The sequence below is a fragment of the Puma concolor genome, chromosome B1, assembly GCF_028749965.1.
Source record: "Puma concolor isolate L17-30 chromosome B1, mPumCon1.1.hap2, whole genome shotgun sequence".
Lineage (NCBI taxonomy): Eukaryota > Metazoa > Chordata > Mammalia > Carnivora > Felidae > Puma > Puma concolor.
The window spans coordinates 23628958-23653561 of NC_141670.1; the positions used below are offsets into that span (position 1 = coordinate 23628958).

General features: G+C 37.3%; 1 protein-coding gene across 3 annotated transcripts in view; it reads left to right on the forward strand.

The window, feature by feature from the left end:
- Nucleotides 1–24604, forward strand: part of SGCZ (sarcoglycan zeta) — a 1128389-nt gene that overhangs the window by 15353 nt on the left and 1088432 nt on the right. The window lies entirely within an intron of this gene.

The window sequence follows — 24604 nt, forward strand, 5'->3', positions numbered from 1 at the left end:
TTCTTTAATCCATTTTTCCTACCTCTGGCAACCCCCCACCTCTGGCAACTATCAACCTGTTCTCTGTGTCTGTGAGATTATGGTGTTTTGTTTGCTTTTGGGGGGGGCGGGGAGAGATTTTTATAGGTTTATCACTACCCTGTGGTGGTGACACAAGAAGTCATCTTGGGGGCAGGTGGGAAAATTTTCCCTTTGGATTTTGGGGACAACTTTTAACACGATACACATCAAAACCTTGTAGAAACTGTATTTTTGTAGTTGAGATCTTACTGTAGATTTCCCACCATGCGGTTGATTTTGAGTTTTCTACTCTCCATAATGCTTAGCCTAGGGAGAAATTTCTTTCCAGTTTATCTCTTTGTTGTCTGGTTCCAGGTTCTAGTGATGGTAATCCTGGTTCAGTTCAATTTCAGATTAGCAACACACTAGGAATTCTTATGCATCATAAAGTATGCTCTAAGTTTTAGTGAGATAGAAAACATCCAAAGATTTTAAGATTCTTTAATCTCCCTACCTCCTGGAAACAAAATGCGTTTCCCAAATTGTCTGAAATTTTTATTTAGATTTTTAGCATTTAAATCATTCCTTTTTTTAAATAAAAAAAAATTAATATTTATTTATTTTTGAGAGAGAGAGAGAGAGAGACAGAGTATGAGTAGAGGAGGGGCAGACGGAGACACAATCCGAAGCAGGCTCGAGGCTCTGAGCTGTCATCACAGAGCCTAACACAGGGTGCGAACTCACGAACTGTGAGATAATGACCTGAGCCAAATTCAGGCGCTCAACTGACTGAGCTGCCCAAGCACCCCAAGGAGCAGATATGTTAAAGGACATAGGTGCAACTTTCTGAATATATATATGTATGTATGTGTGTGTGTGTGTGTGTGTGTGTGTGACACACACATACACATATATACACATACACACATACAAACAAACAAAAAGTGTAGTTGCGGAAATACTTACCTCAAACATAAAACGAAGGTGCTAAAATAAATACTCGCAAAAAAAAATTCCTTTTAAATCTGTGACAGTAGACAACTACTGGTGAAAGCCGATGCTTTAAATCACTTGGGAGCGTTAATCTCTCAGCACAACCTTGTTTATCAGATCTGCTAGCCAGACAGGTCCCAGAGAGCATTTGTTCATAGGACGGGATATTGTCCCTTACAGGAAAGGAAGCAGTTCCTCTCAATTATTTCTGACCATATTATCATGTTTCATTTTCTTGTGGTGACAGTTTCACATTTCAAAATAAACTTTAAAAAAGAGTTTTGTTTGGGGCTTCTGGATGGCACATTTGGTTGAGCATCTGGCTCTTGGTTTCGGCTCAGGTCATGATCTCACGGTTTCGTGGGTTCGAGCCCCTCTGTGTTGGCAGCAAGGAGTCTGCCTGGGATCCTCTGTCTCCCCCTCTCTGCCCCTCCTCAACTTGTGCTGTCTCTGTCTCTCTCGAAATAAATAAATAAACTTAAAACAATAATATTTGTTTATTTTTTCTCCCTGTCAAGTATAAGCTCCACGAAGGCAGTCGTCTTGTTTGATCACTATATTTCCAACGTCTAGATTGATGACTGACACATGGTGAATACTTAGAAATTGTAGTAAATGGATGACTGAATGAATATCAGCGTGTAGGGCAATCTGGTATGAGGTCCCACATAAGGAAAAAACAGGAAAGGACATCCTAACTATAATGTAGAGAAAGGAATGGGGAAAGTAAGAGCGATACTGGAAGGGGTTGAAGTGACTTAATTTATATCATCGTCTGATTATTCCTGTGCCAGACCTATATAATTATAGGAAAAACTATACTAAGCCGTCTTTTCTGCATCTCTTGGGATGGTGATACTACCATTAAAGGTAAACTTCTGGCAATCTTGTTTTTACTTTTCGAGTCTGGCTACTTAACCATCACTAACAGGGGCGTGGTGAGACATCTGACCCAAGCTGGGACAGTTAGATTCTTTTGCCTTGATAGATGGATGAAATAACCTGATTTTAACCCTGTCGGATCCAATATCCACTTTTTATATCAAATTATTTGTATAAAGACTCCGTTAAAAATATAACATGCTTTGATAATATAACTTACTTGCAAATAATTTCTACAAAGCCCCCTTTAGAATTCTGTCAAGTGCTTTGATGATCTAACCTACTTGCACATGATTTGGGAAATATCAAGACCTAATTAAAGTACAAAGGAGAAATAAAAGGTAATAAGGGGAAAACATTTTATGATGAGATTCTATTTATTTCAAAATGTAAGTGCTAGGGTATAGTGAATGCACAAGGTGCAATTGAAGATTGACAGGGATGCGTTGTATTTATCATTCAAATTCCAGAAGTGGTTTTCCTGGTGGTGACAGGATACTTTTTGAAGTGGTGAGCATCTCCTAGTTAATTTTGAACAAAATAAAATATAGCATTTCTTGCCATTTACGTGGATGTTGTATTCCTGGGCAATTTATTAATTGTGCAAAATGTTATGACCTTTTGAAATAAAGTGTAAAGTGAACTTGGGCCCCGGACTCAGTGGTGCCCAAGTGTCTCACATCGTGCTCAGCTTTTATGGCCCCTCAAATCATGACAACCAAGAAACTCCCTAACAAATTTCAAATACTCATTCTAGAGGGATGCATTGTGCTTGTTGGAATTTTTGGATTCGTTGGAGATACAGTAGACCTATTTTTTAGTGTTGGTAGAATTCTAAAATGTTGCAAAGTAAGCTTTTAGTCTACTAAGTGTAGTGTGCAGTGCTTAGGCTCCTGCTGCTGAACAAAGATGAAGCTGAACATAGTTCCATTCTTTCCAGAATCCTGTGGTATTCCCCTGAAAATAAATTTTGCTTCTTACTCCTCTTCAACCTTCCCCCTCCTCAGACACATATCGACTTAGCTTGATTTCCCTTATTTGCAATTAATCAGTTTTAACACTGCCCTTCTCTTTTCAAATCCAGAGAAACTTTGGGATTTTTCATATCGACCTCTCCTTGGAACAAATAAAACGATTTCGATGTACTATACTTCATGCAATTTTCTAAAAGCTTACACTCTTGTTGAGACTAACTAGTGCAGAAACTGGATGCCTGGGATCTGATTTGTCTCTGATTATAACTGTTTCCAATATATCCTTTTTACAAGTATCCTCAAATTATTTTTACATTAAAAAAAATCTGGTTTTGTCCCCAGCATCTAGAAAAGCACATAGTACATCGCAGGTACTCAATGAATATTTGTTAAATTAGTTAACTTCAAATAAAAGTTGTTTTCTAAGTGCTGGTCTTACTGCCCCCCCCCCCAAATTCATTATGAGACATAAGTGAATATATGGTTAGAAATGATCTATATGCTTAGGATAGATTTCACCTTAGTTAAAGCACCTGTTTTATTCAGTATTCATTTAGATGAGGTGGATGATAGTTAGCATTCAGGTAAATATGTCATCTACTCAGGCTCTGAGACACTCACACTATTGTGTAATAAAATTACTGAGATAGGAAAAGTGTCACATTGCGTCCTGGGGTAAAATTCCCATCATTGCCTGGCAATCATAAAAAGCAAAGCATGTCTTTCTCAAATGACCATTCTGTTGAATTTGCTATTCTCTCTCGACTCATGAGTAATAGGAAATAAATGATAGTATATGAAAGTAGAAACTGCAGTTGAAGTTTTGCACCAGATGCACTAGTGTTAATGGATTACATTGGCTCAAGCAATGTGTTTTAACTCCACACAGAGAAGTCAAGATTGTTCATTTGTATTCTGCCCAAATCACACATTTACATGTGTCATGGTCAAAACAAATCTGTTTTGGAGAAACACAAGAGATAGTTAAGGAAAATAGTATTAGGACAGTCACCCATATGTATAATCTCTGAGAGAGTTAAATCTATAAAATATTAAACTTCAAAAAGAAATGAATTTAAATGATGACAAATAAACATATCATGATAGCCAACCACTTAGTTAAGCATCTTGTACAAAAGTAGTCAGTACATAGTTATTGAACAGAGTTTAATTTGTGGATAAAAGCTCTTACTTTCCTGGGTCCCTGGTGGCTCAGTTGGTTCAGTGTCTGACTCTTGATTTTGGCTCAGGTCATGATCTCATGGTTCGTGAGTTCGAGCCCCATGTAGGCTCTGCACTGACAGCCTGGAGCCTGCTTGGGATTTTCCCTTTCCCCCTCTCTCTACCCCTCCCCTGCTCATGTGTGTGCTCTCTTTCTCTCTCTGTCAAAAATAAAGAAGCGTTAAAAAAAAAAAAAAGATCTTACTTTCCTAATCATGGAGAAGTTGGAGTAGCGTGAGTTGCACCTGCTCATTGACGGAGAACACGAAGGTAATCTGTCTCCAAGAAGCCAATTACAGCACATGCTCCCTCTTTGCTCAGCTTTGGAACCACATAGACATGAATTCACTTCCAACTCTACTTGTGAACTCAGTGAACTTGGCCAGGTTATTTCGCTTTACTAAATGTCAGTTTCCTCAACGCTAAAATGGGTTAATAATTGTACCTATCCCATATTGGTTGTGAGATTAGAATGAGAGTTACCAATTCTTGACACTGATATATTTTTCTAGGTACCAGTTGTTATTTCGTTATCATTGTTAATACAGTGTTCGTGACAGCTGGCAAGAGTGAGTGAAACATGATTGGGATGTAAAAAAAATGAGTGTAGTCCCCTGAGTAGGGTGACAGGGTCACCCTGGAGAGAGAAATTGATGAGCTAGCTGTATAGGAAAGTATTGACAGATGGTCACGCAAGAATCTATCCTCAGATGAGACTTAAGTGTTGGTTTTTGCGTGGCTCTATGGTAGAACTAAATGTAAGTGCTTGAGTTTAATAATATCAAAAGCTCTCCAAAGGTTCTTAACCGCCTAAAGGCAGCTTTTAATTTTAAACACTGAGAAAAGTCAATCAGCCTACACCTAAAAATATGCATTGGGATGTGTTTTGCATGCATTAAAACCTAATTTCACATCTCACCAAGTTTAACTACTTTTTTGCTCAACTAGTCTCAGAGTCTGGGTATTTTATTTATTTATAATAGATCACATAGGTTGTTTAAACTCATACAGGCCTGAATTAACTAACTATTCTCCTTATTTGTACATAAGCCTTCAGCAATGTTGTTTCCTTGAGATATTTTAAAATATAAAGGCTTTCATCAGAAACTTAAGGAAAGTTATACACTATAAATAAATTATCTCTCAACCCATTGGGGAAAGCAAAATCTAACAGAACGGAAAAGCAAAATATTATTAAAATATATTCATATTGAATAATAAATGGTCTATATTTTACATAGAATTTATTGCATGTGTGCTTACCAAGGTAAAATTAAAGTGACACTTTCGTTTGTTCTGATACACAGAGCACTTCCATATGCAGAGCCCTTGTTTTGTAAGCCTTACTGCTGTTGCTTAGTTTTGCTCGAAGACTTTATAGAGGAGAATTTCATCCTTTAATTCGTAGAAGTAGACAGGCTAGCTGATTTGTGTATGCTGATATGTCAAAAATGCTAAGTGGAAAAGGAATGCCTGCAAATCAGGAAAAAAGAGAAGGCATCGCTGGTGATGTTCTTCTGCACAGTCTCCAGTGGGGTTCAGGGCAGTGGGGGACAAGCACCGTGGTTATAGCCCTGTCTGGGTTGGTATAATTTGTCATAACAGAGAGTCCTGCCTGCTGGGGATGGGACTCAAGCTGAAGCTACCACTGACATTTCCAAGAAGTTAGTTCAGTGAGTTCAATTCTTAACCCTACTTTGTGGGGTTAACATTAGCTGTTGTAATAGTTACTTTTCTGGTCCAACCGATTTTGGGAAAGAACATAAGCAGGGCATAATGCCTGAAAGATAGACTCTTATCAGTCCTCCCAAAAGATCGTCTTCAGTGTGGTGGTAGGATTCTTCCCCTTTGATCTTCCCTCCTGGCCACAAATTTTCCACAACTTTTTTATAGCTTTCTTGGCATAAAAGGAAGTCGTTCAAGCAAAGGTGAATTTTATTTTCTCCCAATTCTAGTATTCTGTCAGTAACTCTATTTCTACTATAGGTGCAACTCTTATAACTCTATTTTATCCCTTTATTTCTTTAAAATACGTGAAAATTCCAGGAATCTAACGTAGCAAGAAGTTTTTGATATTTTCTTTCATAACAACTTGATAATAGTGATATTCCTGCAGCCCTTTTGGCAGTTTTCTGGGAATTCTGTGTATTTTTGCAGAACTTGTACAGGGTCTTATGTTAGAACACTTTTGGAATAAAATAGTACATAGAAACTTCCTGAGTCTTGAAATTGGAAATGCCTTTGCTTCTAACCTTACCCCCCAGGAATGAAAATACTGGCTCTTGGCAGATGTTAGTAGTAATGGCTATCAGAGTAGATGGGGCCATACATGAGATGTTCTGGATGCTACAGAGAGTTAATTACATTAACTCTACATTAACTCTATCTTTTCTAAAGTGTAAGAGGACTTTAAAGGTGGGCTGTTGATGAGGGCAGGCTCAGGCCATGGGCAAGCATGCACTTCCAGTGGTCAAACGCAAGGAAGGAAAAATTACATTCCTGAGAACACAAATTGACATTTCTGTCTTTGCCTTAAAGTTTGCACTGCCTTGTTACTCTCTTAGTTGGCCCAGAGACACCCCCAGGGTATTTTTTTTTTTGAAAACATGTGTTTAATCAGTTTTCTATCAATAAAAAATGCATATGGTCCTTCCAAGGGTGACTGTTAGTGGTTTATTACTATTCTAGAGCTCCCCAAAACTACACAGAGTTTGGTAGGGTCAGACTGCTGTAGCAAATGCTTCAGTTTCAGCTTGTCATGGTGATGAAGCTTTGTAATTTGGACCAAGGAAGCTTATGTTTACTGCTCCTCTGTGCTCAAGAAGACCCATGGCAGCCTTCACGAAAGTCTCACATCCAGATGTGGGTGGCCCTAAACATCCTGAGTAACTGGTAAGTGGCTAAACGCACTGGTAACCACCTACAGTCATTGCTAGTGAAATGGACGCGGGAGTGCGAGCACTCTGGACAGAAATCTGAAACCTAGACTTCCCCTGAAACAAGTAAAACAGTGCCTGCAAAAGTAATGAGTTTGGCAAGATTTTGCTCGTTTATGTTACATTCAGATAATGGAATTTTCCTGAAAGTTTGAAGTTCCTTCTTGCGGACACCCACTACAACGAATTTCAGGAGAAGTGTGTTCTAGGCAGTCTACACAGAAACTACTTTTATAAGGTAGACAGCTTTATGCAAATGTAGAGTGTTCACATATTAATGTCCTGAAGAGCAAGGATTATCTTAATTGTGATTCTGGTGGATCTAGTTTAATGCCACAAGATGCTACCATCATTAGTTAACTAAGGCTCTCAGTTAACTAAGAGCCTTATAAACTAATTTCTTACAGTGTTTTACATATTCAGCAATCTACATTGTCATTATTTAAAGATGAAAAGAGGGAGTTGTTTCAAGATTAAATGTTAAAAGATGCAAACTAACGTGCTCATTTAATTAAGGAAGCCTGCAGATGAGCGTGTGGGAAGAATATCAACCTTAACATTGTGTCTTACGTATTGTGTCTTCCCGTAGTTTTCATCACAGTCTCATTATCTGAAACTTCTCTGTTTCTTTCTAATTGAAGGAACACCTGCTCTTCATTTCTTATTGCGTTTGCTGTTTTCGTTTGCTCTTAGTAACATCTCGAAGGACCAATTGCCAGATTACATGCTTAAAATTGCTCCTTCAGCAGCCTGGGTAGGCAATTACCTTGGAAAGGGGAAGTTAAGTCAAAGTGTTGGAAATCTGTGCCTGAGGTTTTAAAAATAGGATCTCTATAAGGAGGATGCCTCTTTTTAGGAAGACAGATCCAAACATGAACACCCCACTATTCATGGAACTGGCCCAAGATTGTACAGGAAGATGTGCATGTCTAGCATGACAAAATATTCTGACAAAACCCAAGAAACAATTAGAAACTGTACAGAGGTTTTGGATTTCAAACCTAATTTTGATTAGCTAGTATATTGCGATTATGCACACAGACACATCAAAGTTGGGTGAATCAAAATTAAAACAATCAATAAACCTCGAAGAATGTTAACTTTCAAAACATTAAATAAAGGAAGCAGTGTTGGGTTTTTAAGATTTTCCTGCGAAGTAAAGTAAATGTTGTAAATTATAAGCCGCTTTGCTAACATGTGTGCCTTTTAAACTGTTATTTTTTTATTTTTATGTTTTATTCTTTTATGATGAAAACAAAGCATCAAATTTTCTTTTTAGTTAACATTGACAATATTTTACGTGTTTGAAAAAGAAAACTAAGTAAAGGTAAATAATTTTATATTGTAGGTCATTCATATGATAATGAATGATTTTTAATGTCACTTTTGGTGCCTAAATTTTATTATATATAAAAATAGACTTCAAGTGGCTGAGCATCCTGCCATTTATACTAAAATAACAGTTGTGAAAGGGTAACGTGAATATGCAAAACTTCTTTTACTCAGTGGAATTAAACAGGGACACATTTTAAAACAAAATTGTGGGAACTTATACAAATTAAAAAGTATATGTATTCTTTTTTTTTAATGTTTATTTATTTTTGAGACAGACAGGGTGTGAGTGGGGGAGAGGCAGAGAGAGAGGGAGACACAGAATCCGAAGCAGGCTCCAGGCTCTGAGCTATCAGCACAGAAGCCAACGTGGGGCTCAAACCCACGGACCACGAGATAATGACCTGAGCCAAAGTTGGATGCTTAACTGACTGAACCACCCAGGTGCCCCAAAACTATTTGTATTCTTAAAGGTTGCAGAGTACAGCTGAACAACAACAGCAAATATATAATTTCATATTGTTACTAACCATTCATACCTGCAAGGCTTAGATTTTTTTCCCAGAGAAATTTCATCCCCAGGAAAAGGTAGAATATACCTTCTCCTTGTGTTAAAAAGTATCCCAATAATTACAGATTTTGAATTTACCATTTGCTCAACACCTATAACATCACTGTTTTTTGTAGAACAGAAAGCAGATGGGGTTCATGTAAAGCATCTTGATTTTTTGCTACAGGAATCCTCTAAAAATTATTTATCAAACATGTAGAGATTTCTATATATCAATGAAGTTTATAAATCTTTGCAGGAATAGGGCATTTAGAATTTGTAATATTTTTATGTGTAGACTGATACTGTGTAACCAAATGCTAGAGAAGCACTAGAGAGCATTTTAACTAATATTTAGCATAATTATTATTGCTAATAATAAGCCTATATTAGGAAACCACTTTTTTCACAAATATTAATTTTTGGATCTTAAAATGCTTTATATGCAGAAACACTGAGCTTTTTCTACAGTAAATTTCTGCCAGTTTTCTATATGATTTCCCAAAGGAAAAAAGTGTGTATTTTACTTTTGTGTTTATTTTACTTCTGTATGATGCAACATTCAAAAAAAAAAAAAATTCAAAACCTCTAGAGGATACTTTAAAAATGCCTTAATGGGTAGAGTCACTCTTGTCACATTTATATGGTTAAAACTTTAAGAAATAATGAATATAAATTTCCCTCAAAATTTATATGAGGTTATCTCCAATGAAAAAGGAATTGTTTTAAAATGCATTTAGCGTAAAAATATGCTTGCCTGGTAGAATCTATTTTCCAACTTCTCTTTTTACATGTTACCTGTCCATGGTGGAAAAGAGGTACTGAATGTTTTGTGCACTTAAATTGTTAAGTTTACTGCATTCCGTTCATTAGAATTTTAATTTTTATTATGTGGATCATCAGTGTCAAGAGGCAAATAGCCAAACCAAATCTCCATGTTTTTTTATTCCAACAGATCTGTGGGCAGTTATAATCTGTTGCCCCAAAGAGGGGAACTAAAAAGCATCTATTTTTTAGGTAAGGATGTTGACATTATTTTAACTTATTGTAATATTTCCCCTGTTCCAGCCATAGGTGGTTGTTTAGTCCCCTGGAGAAATCTCAAACCACCACTTTTAATGTGTTAACATGTTAGTAGTTTTTACTGTCAAAAACTGTCTGTCACCTCTAAGAAATTTATGTCTATTTCCTAAGATTCTGAGATACCTTTGTTCTCTTATCTTGAGGTCCGTCGGTTCTTCTTAGGGGAAATCCATGTAATTTTAAACACATAAGCAAATTACATTTTTTTGAGCTGTGACCAAGGCTCTCAGTCAGTCTAGTTGATGTATTAAAATGGTGAGAAGCTGGGAAGTTATACCCAAGAAGAGAACATCAGTGAAATTTCTCCCCGAGTTTCATAAAAAAACAAAAACAAAAACAAAATACCCAAATGATTCTAAAAGTATCGTATGACTTTGAAATAGTATAAGCATACTGAGCTTACGTATTAGCATGCTTTTTATGTTGGCCTAATTGCAAAATAAAAATGATTAAATATAGCTAACCCATTAAAAAGTGTCTACAAAAGGATTTTTCTCATGTATAGTTCTATACAACTTACCTCTCTTTAAATAAGTTAACTAGTGGTGATGTCAGTATAGAGTAGCTAAATCATTATGAGAACAACTCTAATTAAGAATGATAGATTTTAAGAGATTTAAGAAATCCCTTGAGAACAGGAAACATCAAACTAATCTTGAACGTATTATTTAGCTGCCCATAAAGTCATTTCTTAAGGTCCAATGATCGGTATAGGAGAAATTTAAAGCTTTTAAAAAAATCTCTTCAGAAGATTCAGCATGGAAATATGACCATTATGAGCAACTTGACTAATACACATTTTCAAGACCCCATTTACCATTTCCATTTGTTTGATTTCCTAACAAGTCTGCCTTTTGCTCAACATCCAAGTTAAAGTTGAAGACTCACATTACTAGAAACTTTATCCCCAAAGCAGAATCTAATCAAAGACAGTTCCATTAGAAGATAAGAATCCTAGTTACTTATAGAAATGGAATCTGGAGGAGCGCCTGGGTGGCTCAATTGGCTAAGTGTCCAACTTTGGGTCAGGTCATGATCTTGCGGTTTGTAGTTTCGAGCTCCACGTTGCGTTCTGTGCTGACAGCTCAGAGCCTGGAGTCTGCTTCGGATTCTGTGTCTCCCTCTCTCTCTGCCCCTCTCCTGCTCACACTCTGTCTCTCTCTCTTTCTCTCTCAAAAATAAACATTATAAAAAATAAAAAAATAAAAGAAATGGAATCTGGATACTTATATATTCCACCATTCTGAGTAATCAGTCTGTTCTATGATAGCTTGATTGAGCCTCAAGTTGTGGTAGCAGTATTAAATTGGAAACAGAAACACACAACTCAAATTAACACACAACTCAAATTCCCCAGTGACTTACCTGGCAATTCTATATCCCTAGTGTCCGAATACGCACTTTTCAATTACTAAAATTTTTAACTGGAATGTGATGTGATGGAGAGTAAAATGCAAATACTTAGGTCTTCTAATCTTCTTTAGTACATGTTAATTACTATTATTATTATTATTATTATTACTGTTACTATGTTTATAAGATACGTGTTTTTGAGGTAATGGTCACCTCTTCACAAGTAGACTTATATACATAGGGAGTAGCTACAGGGACATGTGGAATTGAAGGATGGTGTATTAGTTTGCAAATGAACACAGACTTAGTGGTTTAAAGTACCACAATTTTATTCATACAGTTCTGGAGGCCAGAAGTCTGACATGGATCTTAATGGGGTTAAGATGAAGGTGTTAGCTGGGTTGGTTTCTTCTGGTAGTTCTAGGAGAGAATTCATTTCCTTGCCTTTTCTAACTTTGGGAAGCCACCTGCATTTTTTGGCTTGTGACCCCCTCTCTCACATCCAATCATTTTTTCCCCCTGCTTCTGTCACACATTGCCTTGTTCCTCTGTCAAAAAATCTACCCCCACCTTGCTCTTTTGATTAGATTTATGCCCATCCAGATATTCAACGTTAATTTTCCCACCCCGAGGTCCTTAACTTAATCATGTATGCAAAGTTTCTTTGTCATACAAGGTGCTATTCCCAGGATCCAGAGGTTAGGACCAGGTTATCTTTGAGGGTCATTGTTCAGTCTATCACCGAAGGTTTCACTTTTTACCTTAAGAAAAGAGCACTTGAACATGTTTTTTTTTTTTTGTGTGTGTGTTGATGACGAAGAGCTGGCACAGGGAAAATGCTGAAGATATGAGAAAATCAGGAAATAATCACAAGAGCCGGTCCTTTCAGTAAGATGGTGAAGGTGAGATCTAGAGAACAAGCAGAGAGATTATCATTACAGGAAAGGCTAGGGCATTGTTTTACAGTGAGGAGGAAGAAAAGACGGGTAGAGGTGTGGCTGAATTGCTAGTAGGTGTGGTGGCAGGAACAAGAGGGGATTCCTACCTGAGAGCTTCTCCTTTGTCTGTTACACTGGAGGCAAGGTTTTCCTGGCAATGGAGGGGTGTAGTGAGGCTTAACGAAGGATGCACATGACGAGAAATAATTGTCTAGATATTGAGAAGAAGAATTAATTTAGGAAACACAGAAGGAATATTGGTTAGGATAGAGGGCCTGATTTCTGTTGAAGATGGTGAACATTCATGGGTTTTGAAGTTTTTTTTCATAGAAATAGATGCTTGGGTGGTGTTGTAGAATATTTGGACAGTTGAACTGACCCAAGATATCTAGGCAGAAGCAATGGAAGACTTGGGGAATAAGAAAGTTGAAGTTTTTCATGTGATAGGTATTAGATTTTAAGCTGGTGGGGAAAAAATTAAGAAATTCAGTGGGAGTAACTGAGTGAGAGATGGAGGGATAGGAGATTGTTGGCAGAGAGCAGGGGACGTAGGTTTAGATTTTAGGAGCTATGGGAGTTCCAGCTGTGTCTGGCATGGGAGTGAGTGGTGGGGCATTGCCAATAAAGTGTACTAGATATGAGGAGTAGAAGGGGTAAGAGAGTATTAGATTGTTTATGCTTTGCATACGTATGTAAATCATCTAGGAGAATGGAAGGACTCAGGGTCTAGAAGACAGGGAAAGTGAGTGATTACAAAGTTGGCTCTTGGGAGAGTCATTCTTTGGTGAAGAGCCAAGAGCCATGCAAAGAGCAAAGAGGCAAAGGGTAAGTTTGATGGACAAATTGTGACTATAGGGAAGTTTGTTATGAAGTAGAGTTATAAAAGACATAGTGAAAGACTTAGGAGAGGAGAACACTGTGGAAAATTGGATTACAGAAAAGGAATCATAGAGAATTTTTATGGGATAATATAGTGGGAGAAGAGAGATCCGCAAATGACTTCATACCATGTAGTGAGTATCAACTATGGCTGAAAATAACAGCAAATCCCCCCTAAAAGTGGCTATAACAATGTATTTACTATCCCATAAAATAGACATCCAGAGTTTGTTCAGTTTTAGCAGCTCAAGAATGGTAGGGTTCAAGTTCTTTCCATCTTCCTGTACAGGAATCCTTTTCATCTTGGATCTTTTTTTCCCAGTCTTGTCCCTTAGGATCATAAGATTGAGGGGGGCAAGCATTACATTTTCAAAACACAGCAGTCGGTGGAAAGTAAAAGAAATGACTTTTATTTTAAAAGGTGGGTAAATCCCTCCCAGAAGCTCCATTGCTGGCATCACCTAAATAAAATACAATTGGTCAGAATTACATCATATGCTTATGATTAAACTCATAATAATTTGACCAGTTTAGAGAGACCACCATGATTAGCTGGGAACAAGCAAGACATCCAGAGGTGTCTGGACATCCAGACATCCAGCCTCCTCTGAATGAGAAAGGAAAGCAGTGGATTTATTTAGGTAATGAATGTAATGCCTGCCACTGGTGGTGGCCAAGGATAAGAAAACTGAAAGCCTATAAATTTGCATCATATTTTTCTCTGTTGAAATATTTCAAGGTATTTTTCAACATATATTTCTCTGTTGCATCATATTTTCTTTGTGGCCTCGAGCAATTATAATCTCCTCACCTGCAGAATTGTGACTTGACTTCTGGAAAACGCCTAGCCCACAAAAAGCACTAAATATCAGCTGCTGCTGCTTCTTTTTATTTATTTATTTATTTATTTATTTATTTATTTATTTATTTTTGATGCTTGAAATAGGTATTTTAAGATAAGCTAAAAAATCACCACTTTTCTTTTACTTTTATGCTGATGTTTAACTTTTTTGTCCCTGTGTCTGACTATAAAAATAAATGAAAGAGGAGATTATAAGAATAAAAAGTGAAGATTGGGTCTGGTTCTGTCCAGTTCCCATGACCTTAATCTTTAACACTCTTTTCAAATAGTCTCAATATTCTGTATGAAAGTCAAAGAACCTTAGAGGTTTACAACCCAAGGATATGATTTTCCTTACACATCTAGATAAGTACATAGAATAATGTTACACAAACTGATCACAGAAACATATGATTTTGGTTCTAAAATGTTCCCTAGAAGTCATTTAATCTAAACCACTGATTTTCAGATGGAAAAACTATAAGTGATTGTCATGCACTTGGAGTCGTGGGTGAGGATGAAAGTTGGAACTTGTAGTCAAGGATTCCTTTTCACTCTACCATACCTTTCTGAAAAACTCACTTTTTGCCATTAAAAATGTAGTATTTTATTGAAAAAAAATTGCATCTCTTCTCTTTGTGTATATGTAGTAAGTTACATTACATTATATTATATCATATTATATCATATCATATATACAGTTGACCCTTGCACAATGGGAGGGTTAGGGTACTGACCTCCTGCACGGTCAGAAATCCACATTAACTTTTGGCTCTCCCCAGACTTAACTGCTAATAGCCTACTATTGGCTGAAAGCCTTACTAATACCATAGTCAATGAATACATATTTTGTATCTTAGATGTATTATTTACTGTATTCTTACCATAAAGTAAGTTAGAGAAAAAATGTTAAGAAAATAATGGAAGAGAAAATTCATTTACAGTACTGTACTGTTTATATATGTAAAACAATCTGTATATAACCGACCTATGTAGTTCACCCTGTGTTGTTCAAGGGTCAACTGTACTACATATATAAGCATGTGTTTATATTATATATGTATTTATATACTGTTATGTGAGACCTTGAGCAAGCTACTTTACCCCTACTGCATCCGTTGACCCCTTGCGGATGTAAGATACTAATAATACCTAAACTCACATAATTCTTGAGAGCTTTCAATGAGGTAACTATCACTAAAAATGCATCTTATTTCGGATATACTCCAGAATAAGTTGGTTTTTGTAGGTTCCTGTGTTAACAGAATCACCATATTCTATATCATCTTTGAGAAAATCATCTGTGAAAAATATATTCTGAGTTTCTCACAACTGATTTGTAAACTCATTTCTGGAAAACACTCAATTTATGAGAAGGAAATTGCTAGTAATTAAATATAAAACAAACATCAGAATAGATTACAAATAAATTATTTGGATGGGTTAGTTGGAAATTATGTCTTAAACTACACCTGTCACTGGTGATAATTGATTTTTTGCTACAATGTGTCATACCTTATGTTGGACATAATTGATGGTATTTTACTGGTCTGGCTCTGAACTCCTCTCTCATCCCTTTTCCTGCACGTGGTGGGGATCACTTCCTTTGACCTACTAACATATTCTTCTAAGGGACTCCTTTTGACCCTGAAAGGAATTATTTTTTTGCTGTCTATCTTCCAATGTGGCTTTGCTGCTTTGTAACTCTTCTTTAAACAACAGAGGGAAACGATATTTAGCAGACCTATAAAACTATTCAACAGAGGTTAAGAAATTTAAGTTAAAGTTTCCTAACTTAACTGAAATCTGAAAGCACATTAGGCAGCCGAAAGAAGTGCAAGGCACTCATCAGTTTGTATTCCTTAAAGACTGTAGAGTTCAGAAATAAGTTACATGAAAATTGTCAAACTACTGAATATAAATGTTCTCTTCGAACAAGTGTGCTTTCCATATTAAACTCTCTTTTAAACTTATCCAGAATTTTGTAGGATCTCTTTGCCTTTCTACTTCCCCTGTCTGTATAAAAATGCTCTGGTTTCTCCTATCTCCAGCCCTTCCTTTAAGTCTTACTTATTGTTCTTTCTAGTGACTTCCTCTTCACTTCCGAACTTTCTCATTGAACAGTGGGGAGGGCTTTGCTTCTACTTTTTCACCAGCCCGTCTTTCCCCAGCTCCTCCTGATTGCTGCTGGAAGGTGCTTTCTCTAGGCTTCCTAACGTCCTGACTGTTACGTACAATGGCTTCTTCTGGATCCCACGTCTCCGTATCCTCTGGGCACCGCTGAGCCCTCTGCTCCCCCTACCCTCTGCCTGACCAGTTGTTCATCCCTTGCCTCTTCCATCCAACTCTCCTGGTCCTTCGGTTGTCTCTCTCATATTCTGTCCCCTTTTTCTCTAGTTCTCTTCCCCCATCCTGACTCTTAAACATGACTGCTATATCCCTTTCAAGTCTAGCCTAATTTTTCCAGATGCACTCTTTTTGGGACACCTCATTTGTTCTCAGGACTTAAACCTTCATCCCGGAAAATGATGCCCACTAAATGACGATCCCTCTCCTGTCTCAAAGGTCCACTTTTCCAATCACCTGCCTAGCATTTCTGCTTGAATGGCCTGCCATACACTCAACCTTCACATGGCTGGAATGAAACAGCTTTGCCCCTTACAAAACTCCTTAGCCTCTTGACTTCCCTGTGTCTTGTAGTGACTCTAAGATTCTCACTTTACAAAGGCTTGAAATGTAATGACCACCCTTTTGCTCTGTCTGCCTTCTCAAGCCTTATATTCCTTCAGTGTTGGGGTTTCTGTGAATTATTTCTTGACAATATTATTGCGTTCAATCCTTTTTTTCTGCAAGCTATTCTACTCTGAGTCTGTATTAGATAATATTTGTCTTATTGCAGCAGCCTCTCAGTCACATCCTCCCTCCCATCGTTTGTTCCAGTTCTTATCCCTTCCATCCTCTAAAGGCAAATTCATCTTTCTGAAGTACCCTTCTGATTATGCCATCATAAACAAAATCTTAGATGGCTCCTCTACTGGAAAAAAAAAAATCTCTTTAGTCACTCCTTAAAGACTCTTCCCTTTGTAAAAGCAGCTTATCTTCCTATTCTTATCTTTCTTCTCAAAGGGACCTTTGGCTCCAGCTAATTGGATCAGTCACCACTTTCATGAAATGCTGTTGCTCTTGTTGGCACCCTTCCCAGAAGGCCCTTTACACTGTGCACAACCAACTCAGCCTATAACATGGAGCTCAGTGCTCTCTTCCCATGCGAAGCCTTCCTTGACCACCTGGCATGAAGCAATCTTTGCTTCTATAAACTTTGAAGGCATTTATTAACTGATAAATTCATTTTGTAGAGATGTGCACTAACACAGCAACCTGTTTCGTTGCCTTGAACTGTTTCTAGAAATGTATTATCAAGAACTAAGTCTGTTTTAAATTTTATTATAGATGTCCTTGTTTCTATTCCCTTAATTAGAATAAAAGATCTTAAAGATAAGATCCATGTTCATTCATTCAACTTCTACGGTTTTACATGAAGTCTAGGAGTATGGAACTGAATCAAACATGATCCTGTCCAGAAATCACGCAACTCTGGTGGGACAGACTGGTAGATAAACACACAATTGCTGGTGGTTGTCAGAAATGTTGTCATTGAAGTATGTGTGGGATACACTTAGGACAAAAAGGAGAGATTACCAATGCTCTGGGGAGTGTTTAGGAAAGGTCACTATGCTAGTTGAGTCTGAAAAGGGGGGTATGTAAAATGGGTCCCTCTTTTATATCATGTTCTATTCTCGAAAAGTGCTGTGAGCATTCCAAAGGAAGCCAAGACCCCAGGTATGTGAAGAAATACATGACAATAAAGCGAACCCTTGATAGGTACATTTTCCCGTAAGATATTTCCAGTAATTCCACTACTGAGTATTTACCTAAAGAAAATGAAAACAATTCAAAAAGTTACTTTATGTTTATTGCAGCATTATTTACAATAGCCAAGTTATGGAAGCAACCCAAGTGTTTATCCACTGATGAATGGATAAAGAAGATGTGGTAGATATGTACAATAGAAGATTACTTAGTCAGAAACAAAACACGATGTTGCCATTTGCAACAACAGGAATAGACTTAGAGGGTATAATGCTGAGTGAAATAATAAGTCAGACAGAGAAAGACAAATACCATATGATCTCACTCATATGTGGAATTTAAGAAACAAAACAAGTGAACAAAAGAAGAAACAAGAGACAAAAAACCCAGACTCTTAAATACAGAGAATAGGTGGTTGCCAGCGGGGGTGGGGGGACTGGGTGAAATCGATAAAGGGGATTAAGTGCACAGTGAACATGATGAGCACTGAGTGATGTATAGAATTGTTGGGTCATATTGTACACCTTAAACTAATATAACATTGCATGTTAATTATACTTTAAAAGAAGTATGAAAAAAGAATACATAAAAGTTCAAGTCACTTTTTTTAATGTTTTCATTATTTATATTTGAGAGAGAGAAAGAGAGAGAATTCCAAGCAGACTCTGCACTGTCAGTGCAGAGCCCAGCGTGGGCTCGAACTCACAAACCATGAGTTTATGACCTGAGCCATAGTCAGACACTTAACCGACTGAGCCACCCAGGTGCCCCTCAAGTCATTTTTAAGAACAAAGTGAATTGTCCAGTTTGACTGAAGCATTGGTGTTTTATCGGTGGTGATAAAAGTTAAAGTAACAAATAATATAATTATGGACAATGTAGATTTAATTCATGCTACTTTCCCATTCCTACTGAAAGTGCCTTTCATTCATGTTTTTCCTTCTATAAGCAACTGTTTAGATAAAACTCTTAGGTATATTGTTTGAATTTTATGTTGGGGGAAAAAATTACTTGACTTTGGATTTCTAGAATTCATAAATTGCAAATACTACCTGATGGCTCCTACTTCATGTAATTTTGTGAAACAATCTTAAGGCGACCAGTTGTCTCTTCATTGCCTTTGGATATAGAAAGTTCTCTTCAACAGGTTTCAAGAAACTGAAGGGATTTAGAATAAGATGCAGTGCTGTTTAAAGATGCAAGATACAGGCTTGCAGTTATGGAATGAATAAGTCACAGAGATGAAAGGTACAGCATAAGCAGTACGGTAAAACCTTGGTTTGTGAGCTAATTCAGTCCAGGAACATGATTGTCATCCAAAGCGGTCGTAGATGAAAACGAATTTCAAGAACCATTGGCTCAGTTTGTGATCACGTGACATTCGGCTTCATGTACTACTCATATTGCGAGACATCGCTCGTTGATCAAGTTCAAATTTATTAGAAAGAGTTGCTTGTCTTGCAGAACTCTTGCAGACCAAGTTACTTGAAATCCAAGGTTTTACCGTATAGTCGATTATATTGTGATAGTGTTGTATGGTGATAGATACATGGTAGCCACATGTGAGGTGTGCAAAGAATAATCAGTAGAGTTGTTGAGTCTTATGTTGTACACCTGAAACTAATGCAACATTGTGTGCCAACTACACCTCAATAGAAAACAAAAAATTCAAACAAAGAAACAAACAAACAAACATGGGAGTAAGTAGCTGCTGGAATTGGTCATGGTTTGAAAAATTAATAATTATGGCCACACAAATTTCTGTTTTCTCATATATGATAAATCTAGAGATAAAGCAACAAAAAATGATATTTTTATTGTGAGTCACCCAAATATAGTCCCAAAAAGATTTTATTCAATAAAAAAACTTTAGTTCATAGAAAAATCTATGTAACATATAAAGTAGACTAAACAAATCCGTTTGAATTGTTTGTGTAGTATGTAAATGAACTGCAAAATTAATTGCTTTTCCTAGTTTAAAATCATTTGTCATTTCTTGGGTAAGAAATGGAAAAGGAGCTATTTAAAAAAAGTTTTTTAAGTTTATTTTGAGAGAGAGAGAAAGAGAGAGTAGGGGAGGGGCAGAGAGAGAGAGGGAGAGAGAGAATCCTAAGCAGGCTCTCTGCTATCAGTGCAGAACCCAATATGGGTCTTGAAGTCATGAACTGTGAAATCATGACCTGAGCCGAAACCAAAGAGTTGGATGCTTAATGGACTGAGCCACCCAGGCACCCCAGGAACTATTGATCCTTAGATGGAAAAGGAAATAATTGATCCTGAAGCACTGTTTATCTTGCACGTGATATTTTAGCTACATCACATGTGTGTTGCAAATGACTCTCCTGATGGTAGACCTTTCAAGATCTTGGTAATTCATTTATTCTCCCTTTATTGGCTGTCTTCTTTCATCATTTGCTGCTATAACTACATGATATTTACTAATACCACATTTCTCTCTTTAAAACAAAACAAAACAAAACAAAACAAAACAAAACCCATTGAGGTTTTAAGTAGCCTGTGAGATTTGCAGGAAGAATCAGTGTGCTTCTTGCTGTATACGTACCTCCACAAACTCAAGATAATGTTGTATAAGTCCTGTGTATTCTATATGAGCTGAGCCTGATAAAAATGTATATAACAAAATTGCACTTCTGTCAAGGGGTTTTGACACTCTAGCTTGGCATTGGTACAGTTGAGAAGCCAAATAAAAGTCCCATCACCATAGATTTTGTTACCTCAGTGACAATAGAGATAGAAGGCAAAAGACTGCTTAGGAACTTTTTGAATATGTATTTATATTTCATTTTTGATTAAAATACTTGCAGTAAGCAAATATTAGTTCTGAGAGTGGAATGGAATACAAATTTCCAAAAGGAGGACTGAGGCAGAGTGTAACAGAAACAAGAGGTTAGGGTCACACAGACCTGAGTTTTGTGATTCAGTCTAGCTTTTCACTAGCTCAGTGACCCTACCCTTGTTCTTCTTAATTTCTCTAATCTGTAAGTGATATTAACAGTTAGCTCCTGCAACTTAGGAATATACGGAAATGTCTGACCATAGGAAATACCTAAATATTTCTATCAGAGATGCCGTTATTTTGCCAGTTATCAACAGTGATGAAATACTGTGTTTGGAGTCCTCCTTTGCATTGAGATTTTGATCTAGAATCTTCCATCGTGAAGTTGTTATCCAGTTGGTTATATGGGATTTTAATATGAGAGTGTTGTCTTTCTGATCTGTACATGGACCCCATTAGCTTTAGGAGGGTTGCTTCTGTAGAACAAGAGGAGAGCACATCCCTAATTATTTTAATCATGTATGAAGAATGAAAAACGGAACTGTGTGAATGTATAAACCTTTTAGAAGCACAGTAAGTGAATTATAGAAAGAGCATTTTTGAATATTGTTGACCCAATTGGCTTGATATTTTGTATATACAGTTAATAACGTCATTCGTACTGATAAAGCAAGAGCTGTATCAGGGGAGAGAGAGAAATGATTCTGCTGTGAAAAATGTACCTGCATGCTGCTTTTTCAAAGGTGTTAGCGAAAGGAAAAACAAGCAAACACATTTTGTAGATTGGAGTGTGTATTTCTTTCCCGTTGAGTAATTGCAATAGTTGAGCCTAATTTTCCCTCTGAGTTGAGGGCGGCAGCACGGCTCCCCGTCAGAACGGTCCCAGTCAGAAAGCCTAGATGTAGAACTGAAGACCATGAACTCAGGCGGCTCAGGCTCATGTGGTTCCAACACTGACAGAAGTTCAGGCTTGGCCTTGAACTAACATTAATTGTGTGTCCTTTGGCAAGTCACATTTTTCTGGGAGTATCGCTTCACCTATGAAGTGAACTGATAATACCTGTCCTACCTTGCTGGATTGTTGTGGAGCTTAAATGTAATTATAGTTGACTACTTATGAAGAAAACTCTTCAGTTATGGGCAGGTGTATGAGGTCTCCTCTGTTCCGGCCTCTTTAAAATGGATCTGATATTGGAGGTGGGGAAGGGTAGAGAGTTCACTGTCTCTAACGACAGTGGAGGTACAGAAGGAAAAGTATGTTTGGGAACTTTCTGAATGTCCATTTATATTTGAGTTTTGCTTACAACTTTTACAATAAGCAAATATTATTTCTGGGAATGGAACAGGATACGCAATTCCAGAAGAGGGGGCGGGGAGGTGGAATGGGGTATAAGAGAGGCTAGAGGCATTTGGGTGTCAGAGAGACATGGGTTTGTGTCCCAGCCTAGCTCTTTACAAGCTCCATGAACCTGCCCACGTTCTTTTTATTTCTGTCATGTGTAATGCTATTTATAGTTCTTGAACTCAGGAATATTGTTGAGAGAATTTCCATTTCTGGCTTACTATGTTTTGCTCTCTAACCACCTTGGCTCATTCCCAGTCACATGACTGTGATATGACTTCTGTGACATTTGTGATGTGGTTGCACATAGCAGTAATATGAATGCTGAGTATCATAGTTATTTCTCACACATCACACCATCCATGTGCCCCCGTGATACCCCTTCCCCAGGTAGCTGTAGACGCTGCCGTTAGAATTCATGGGACTCAAACCTTTTCTATCTTGTTAAGCTCACAGCGCAGCAGTGAGATCACATTCTGATACCTCATAGAAGGTAACAGCGATTGCCAGGGGCAGCATAGAAAACCCAAGGGCTAAGGAAGTCCAGGTGGAATACTAGTGAGATTCTTCGTGCATTTTTCACATTTTTAGATCCCATAACAAAAGATAATTTATTTAAATTCTGAGAACTTTATCCAGTCTTAAACCACAGATGTAAATTGGCATTTATGCCTTCAGAATTGGCTTAGGATTTGAAGATTTGGTACAGGAGCTTGTGAAAACCCACCAAGTGCACGCGTGTGCGCAAACACACACACACACACACACACACACACGAGTGGCTTCCTTGGGTAAATAGAAACTGATAGCTATAGAGGTGGCCTTTTCAGTTAAATAATTTTCCCAAGTGAAATTTGAAAACTTGACTTGGGTCCTTTAAAACCCAGAAAGTTGCTGTCATTCTTCTTTACAAATCCTCCTATCTGTTTTTCTAATTGGCAATTAGATGGTCATCATGTTGTGACTGGTTGGGTAGAGAAAAAGAGAGTACTGTGCGTTTAAAAATGCTTGCCTGTTCCACCCTAGTGAAAAGAAAAAAAATGCCCGCAGAGGTTTGATACTTTTCAGCAAAGGTTTCATAACCATCATTTATTTCTTAATTGAGGGTGATTTCTTTCTGAAGCTAATAAAGCGTATCTTTTGTTTTCCTGGGAGATAGTTTTTATGGTAATTACTAATTTCTACTTTAGTATTATTGGCAGGCATCAGCAATCTTGGATTTATAGGTTACTGAACGTAGAGGGTGATCACCTGTTTTATTTTTATTTATGAAGATGATCTGTTAAGTTACTTTTTAATCCTAAATGGAAGCCATAATTTCCTTCCTGCTTTCGTCCTGGCTGAACAATCACAATTAGTTATAACACGAAGCATTGCAGAGTGACAGTGGTTTTGAGAACGCATGGATCATTCATTCCAATTGCATGAACGATGGCGTCGCTCAATTTTATGACACAGATTTCAAAGTTAAAAAAATGGAACATTAGACAGAAATAAATTCTGCCTTTAATAGGGATTAAGTCACTTTAGTGGTTGAGAGAATTGCATTTATGTTCTAGACTAAAAGTGAGCTTCAGATTTTTGCTGTTATCTCTAGCGCTACCTAAAGAGACGCAGATTAAAAAAACAAAACCTAACATTGTGGTTGGTGACATATGGCAGTCATTCAAGAAACACTTGGTAAACGAATGGATAAATGAATGAATATGAAATGCCGTCCCAAGTTCTGTGAAAATTACAAAAGTTGGGGCATTCTTTCTGTCTGCAAATTCGTTTCTAAAGATTTACACAGATCTTTGTATGTGAGCTGGGATGAGCAGAGGAAGGTCATAAGCTATCTTTTAAACTAATCATTATATTATAAAAGTTATTTTTGTAACATATAAAAAGTTATTTTTTGTGTTTAAAGTTCTATTAAAGGTGAATTGCACGTTGGGTAGAGATTCCACTAGCCTGCTAACCTATGCTTTTCCCTAATACCCAAATCTGACTCTAGATCTAGTCCCCTGGCAAGAAGGCACAGTGGAGGATAAAGAACAGGAGTCACAGGGGCGCCTGGGTGGCTCAGTCGGTTGAGCGTCCGACTTCAGCTCAGGTCACGAATTCGCGGTCAGTGGGTTTGAGCCCCGCGTCGGGCTCTGGGCTGATGGCTCAGAGCCTGGAGCCTGCTTCCGATTCTGTGTCTCCCTCTCTCTCTGCGCCTCCCCTGTTCATGCTCTGTCTCTCTCTGTCTCAAAAATAAATAAATGTTAAAAAAAAAGAAATTAAAAAAAAAGAAAATTATTAAAAAAAAAAAAAAGAACAGGAGTCACAGAGTCAGACTCACTGGTTTTGAGACTAATTTAGCTGCACACTGTTGAGCTAGATGCTTCTTTCATGCTCAGTATTCTGTGCTAGTTATGTTTAACTGCAGAGAGATGGACACTTATAGCCTCTTAGTAAATAGTAGCCATTCTTCAAGTAGTGGTTGTTGCTGTTATTATGAAGGCGTGTGTTTTAATAATTCTTTTTAGGGAACAAATTTAATAATATATAAGGGGAAGTTATAGATATCTGCTATTGGTATGCATTTATTTGAATTATTTTATTCTACAGTATAATAATTCTTTAAAA